The following is a 6,000-nucleotide window of genomic DNA, read 5'->3' as shown; positions in this document are numbered from 1 at the left end:
CTGACTTGGCTTGACACACAAATGCATGGAATGATCAGCAACCAATCAGATGTCTCCCTTCTTTTAGCCAATCACAAGAACGCACGTGGTTGTTTACTTATAAGCCAATCACATGCGTTCACACAGCGCTATATGCCTGTGGTGCACATATTATAGCCTACTTATTTATGAAATTGTATGGAAATACAGATGTTTAGATTACAATTCAGGTTTATTTTTTATATTTTTTTACAAAATATACATTTAAAAATGTCTCAGTACATATAGCCCAGACTGTGACTGCAGAAAAAAGGTTAATCATAAATTTGCAATAGGCAATTATTTCATTTTATTGAAATATTTTAATGAAAGTAAAAAAAAAAATTTACACCTTTTTGAATATTTTAAATATATCTAAATATTCTTGTGGATGCAATATAGAAGTCACTTTATTTATAATATTCGATCCCTACATGAAGAGAGAGTCAGTGGTCCGCTGAGAGAGGAAAGTGACTCTCCGGCTGCGCAAAGTGAGTCGCCGCTGTGTGAGGAAAGGGAATCGCTCGCTTTACTTCGCTGGGTGAGGAAAGTGAATCGTTCGCTGAGGAAAGTGAGTCGCTCGCTGCGTGACTCGTGAGGAAAGGGAGTCGTTCGCTGCGAGAGGAAAGTGACTCTCCGGCTGCGGAAAGTGGGTGTCCGGCTGCGTGAGGTAAGTGAGTCGTTCGCTGCGTGAGGAAAGTGAATCGTTCTCTGAGGAATGTGAGTCGTTCGCTGATTGGCTTATAAGTGAACAATCCCCCTCATGGGGTGCATTCTTGTGATTGGCTCAAACAAGGGAGATATCTGATTGGTTGCAGATCATTCCCTGTTTAAAAAAAGGCATATGTGTGTCAAGCCAAGTCAGAGAAGTCTCAAAATTCACACACAAATGCAGTGAAGTTCACAGACCGCAAGCAGTTTGTAAATCAAGATATATGTGTGTGTGCATCAGAAACACATTTCTGAATCTTGTTCTGTGCATTTGTGAATCTTGAGTGCATTTGTAAATGTTGTTTGCATTTCTGAATTGTGTGTGCATTTCTGAATTTTGTAAGCATTTGTGAATCTTCTGTGCTTTTTTAAATTTTGTGTGTGCATTTGTGAATTTTGTGCGCATTTGTGTATCCTGTGTGTGTATTTATGAATTATGTGTGTGCATGTATGAATCCTATGTGTGCATATGTGACTGTAGTGTGTGCATTTATCTTTATTGATACTCTTTTGGCTCCATAGGTGAAGGGACATAGAATATACAGTTTGTACAGAATAAAAACCATTACACCTATGGGATGAACACACTTTACACAAAAACAAACATGTGTGTGTGTGTGTGTGTGTGAGAGAGAGAGAGAGAGAGAGAGAGAGAGAGAGAGTGTGTGTGTGTTTATAGACAGATTCTACATGATACACAGCAAATAAACTCTAAGAGCACTGAAGCACGTGTGTTATTTTTCACATCAAAGATTCTCGTCCTCAGTTGTGTCAGAATATATCGTGTGTGTGAACGCTCGAGAAGATCTTAAAAATATTCTCCCTGAAATAGCCGAGGAGCTCTTGAGCAAACACCTGCAGCTCGCTCATCTTTCCTGTAATCGACGGCTACAGGTCTGTTGTTTCAGCTTAGTGTTTAGATCGTGAAGTTAAACCAGTCCAAAGTCTGGTGCAGGAGTTCAGATCACTGCTGTATCAGAGCAGAGCAGGATTTACATTCACTTCACCAGACAGGAAACAACACTAAACACTTCAGATTCACACTGATCAACACAAACATCAGATCATATAATGACAGACTCTTGAACATCAGCATGCTTTCATCAGAACAGAAGCTGCTACTTCACTTTGCTTCGAGTACAGGAGCGAACTGAAATTGAGCAGAAGTATGAAGTCTGATGTAGTCAGGCGAGCTTGTTACCATCATTAAATAAAAAATATAAAAACAAAGACAACTTTTAAAAATATACAAATTGCAACTTTTTATCTCACACATTTTCTACAGAATTCTGAATTTACATCATGTAATTCAAGTTATCATCATGCAATTACATGTTTTTTTTTTTCATTGTTTAATTTATTTATTTTACAATTTTTTTTTTGCAATTCCAACCTTTTCCCCTCAGGATTCTCAGTTTACATTTAGGAATTTTTACTTTTGTGCAAATTAACATCACGCATTTATAATTTTCATTAATTGTTTTTGCAGTTAATGTTCATGCAATTTTTTATTTTATTTTATAAAATTTAATTTCCCAATTTTACATCTAGCAAATCAGAATTTTGTGTAAGTTTCCATTACTTTTTCAAGAATTTTAAATCTCATAATTCCAACTTTATTCCTCAGAATTCAGAGTTTCTATCTCACAATTCTGTTTTTAGTTTAGCAAATTTAGGTCTTGTGACAAATTCTAGAACTGAGTTTACAATAAAAATAAAAAATAGAAAAGTATGGAAAAAATGGTCTGAATCGTGAGATATAAATTAAGAATTCGAAATGTTTTAAATTTTTTATTCCATGATGGAAATACGTTAGAGATGACACTAACTGTTAAGTTCTATTTAGATGTTTCTGTGTGTGACGGTCAGTCAGAAGTCAAAGCGGTTTACTGCAGACCATCATGCTTTGGTTTGACCTGACGAGCAGATTATTAATCTGCACATCCTGAGATCAAGTGTTTATTGATCATATGGTGACAGCAGAGACGCTTCACTAGAGATTCTGACGCCTGACCTACATTCAGCTGATTCCTCGCTCCTCTTCATCCCACACACTGACCTGATTTCACATCTCCAAACACGAGGAGAGACACAGAGATGCACATCTAACTTCACACTCAATTGATCTTTGTGTCACTAACCACAAACAAGATCCAGAAAAACATCCACGATTAACGATTCCAAATCTGCTCAGATCCTTTAAAAAAAATGTATTTTTTTTTAATTCAGGCTTTAAAAAAAAAAAAAAAGAAATCTGAGATTACATCTTCCAATTCTGACTTGCAATTTTGACTTGCAAAACGCCCACACACACACACACACACACACACACTGACAGGAAGTGAAACATCTGCACACTCACAGAGGATGGGAGTGAGAGGATGAGAGTCATCTGTGGATGTCTTCAGTGCTGTGACGGCTGTAAGTGTGTGTTAAACACACCAAATGTGTCTGTCTTTAACACATTCAGCATCAAACTCTGAACTCAGACTTCCTCAATTCTCAGTGATTCACAGAGAATGCGCTGATAATCTTCATCTGTGTAAGAGCTGAGTGTTTATGAGAGCCAATCAAAGCCCTGCAAGAATCTGAACCAGATCAACAGCAAGGCCCTCGGCGAGAGCTAAAGGAGAAGAAGAACAGGAAGCGGCCGGAGGAAGTCAACTTCACAAACGCAACTGTAACCGCTGCCTGAGAGTTTTGTAAGACATGGTGGCAGCGGAGGATTGCGACGATAACAAGTGTTCGTTCACATCACATACACAGACAGACCTCGAGTGTTTCAGATTAAATAGCTATGATCACTACTGACACACACACACACACTCACACACACACTGACTCTCTCTCTCTCTCTCTCTCACACACACACACACTCACTCTCTCTCTCTCTCTCACACACACACACACACACACACTCCCTCTCCCTCTCTCTCTCTCACACACACACACGCGCACACACGCACACACACACACTCAATAACATAGACATATATGTATATTTTTGAAAGGTGCATGTAGTTTCATAACACAGACAAACGTATAAACTTAATCTGAGGCATATGTGTCACTCATACAGAAAAGAAAGTTTGTTTATTTATCATCAGCTTGTTACAATTTCATACATTTTAAAAGAATAGTTCACACAAAACTGAAAATATGCTTTAACTGTGTTCACTCTCAGTTCATCTGAGATCAGGATGAGTTTGTTTCTTCATCAGGTTTGTAGAAATGTAGCACTGCATCAGTGTCTCATCAATGGATGCTCTGCAGTGAATGGGTGCCGTCAGAATGAGAGTCTGATAAAAACATCACAATAATCCACAGCACTCCAGTCCATCAGTGAACATCTGGAGAAGACAAAACCTGAAACACATCCAGCATTAAGATGATTTTAACTCAAACACATAGAGTCTATAATCCATAATAACACTTCCTCCAGTGAAAAAGTGTTCTGGTCTGAATCAGGAGAGAAATCAAGCAGCGTTTAAACAGCTCTAAACAAACATGTTTCTGGATTTTGAGGTGACTCTTGTGGTGTGATGTGTGTGAATTATATCTGAGGAAAGAGGAACTGTGTATCTGAGGTCATTTGCTCATTTAACCACAAATAACGCAGAACTCCTCACCAATTCTATTCTCAACTCAAACCCATGCTTTTAGAACAGCTGCCCAGAATCACTCTGGACACTAAATACTAGTCAACCACAACAACACTGCAGTAAATTCCCACTAACACACTGACATGATTCAACAAAAACACATTGAAACAATGTTTCAAGCTAACTAATTGTGCCATATTAACACAATTCTTCTAAATCAATGTGAACTGTGGTTAAATGATGCCAGCTGTTGTTTCAGCATTGAAAGCTAACTAGCTTTAAAACAGTTCAACTGCAGTCAAAGTGTAGCTGAAATTATGTCAGTTTAATGCTTTAATGTTGAAAAACACTTCAACAAAGTTAAGAACGAGCTGTAAAAAATGTTAAAAGATAATAAAAAAATAAAATAAAAAAATCTAAATCTGTTAAAAAAGATGGTTTCAGCATTTAAAAACGACTGAAACATTGTGTCTAGATGATTGAGGAAGAAAAAAACAATGAAAACACTGAAGTTTTAACACTCATGCTGAAAAGACATTTAAAAAACAACTTCTGGAGATCGACATTGATTCGGTTCATAAATTCAAATGATAACCTACGCTCCCCTCACCCTCGCAGCTATCTGCTATGGTTTCATCTACATCTTTGGATGCTAACAGTGCTACTGATCCTTTCTGCTCCACTCTTACATCTTGTTTAGACAGTGTTTGCCCCTTGTCTTCCAGGCCAGCCCGTAACACTCTTCTGTTCCTTGGTTATCTGATGTTCTACACCACTGTTCTAAGCTTAGAGCTGCTGTGGGTGTGAAGGGTGTTGACATTAATGTCAAAAATATTACTGATCTTATTGTGTATCAGTCACTCCCATCTTCCTTCTCTGCTAATGTCTCCACTGCTAAAATGACATACTACCATAACAAAAATAACAACTCTCGCATGCTTTTTAAAAAATGTTCCTCACTTCTTTGTCCTCCCCCCTCCTCCTCCTGCTTCATCTCTAATAGCTGACGACTTTGCCACATTTTTTTAACCACAAGATCCTTCAATCAAACCTACTGGCAAAAGGCATCTCAGGAAGCACACTTCAATGGTTTGAGTCTTACCTATCAGATAGGTCCAAGTCTCAACATCTAACTACTGGGGTGCCTCAGGGCTCAGTTCTTGGACCACTTCTCTTCTCTGTCTACATGGCATCATTAGGTTCTGTCATTCAGAAAAGCACCAGTGTGTTTCAGACATATATTAATACAGTAATACACACATACCTCAGCGATGTGACGACTCTGAATGAAGGCCGTGTGAGCTTGTGGGTGATGCAAATGGAGCTGGTAAAAGAGTGTCAGTCGAATTAAACATCCGTCCTCCATCATTCACACAGGCCTTACAATAAAGCAATGGTTCCCAACCTTTTTCAGCTCGCGGCCCACTGCAAAAAAATTAAGTGACCCCACTATTGTTGGGTTAATAACTCAATACTCAGAAACTATATTGTTAACTGTATTTATTGAATGAACTAGGGTTCAACAACAATAAACCTATCGCAACCTCTTTGATAAATTTTGTGATTTCGATTTTAATAACAATTGTGACACACACAGATATGTTTTACAGTCATAAATGCATTCAGGATGAATTTGAAACATATTTCCAAAAGAAAACCAATTAGAGCT

The sequence above is a fragment of the Carassius auratus genome, chromosome 11 (assembly GCF_003368295.1).
Source record: "Carassius auratus strain Wakin chromosome 11, ASM336829v1, whole genome shotgun sequence".
Classification (NCBI taxonomy): domain Eukaryota; kingdom Metazoa; phylum Chordata; class Actinopteri; order Cypriniformes; family Cyprinidae; genus Carassius; species Carassius auratus.
Note: the sequence above shows the minus strand (reverse complement) of the source record.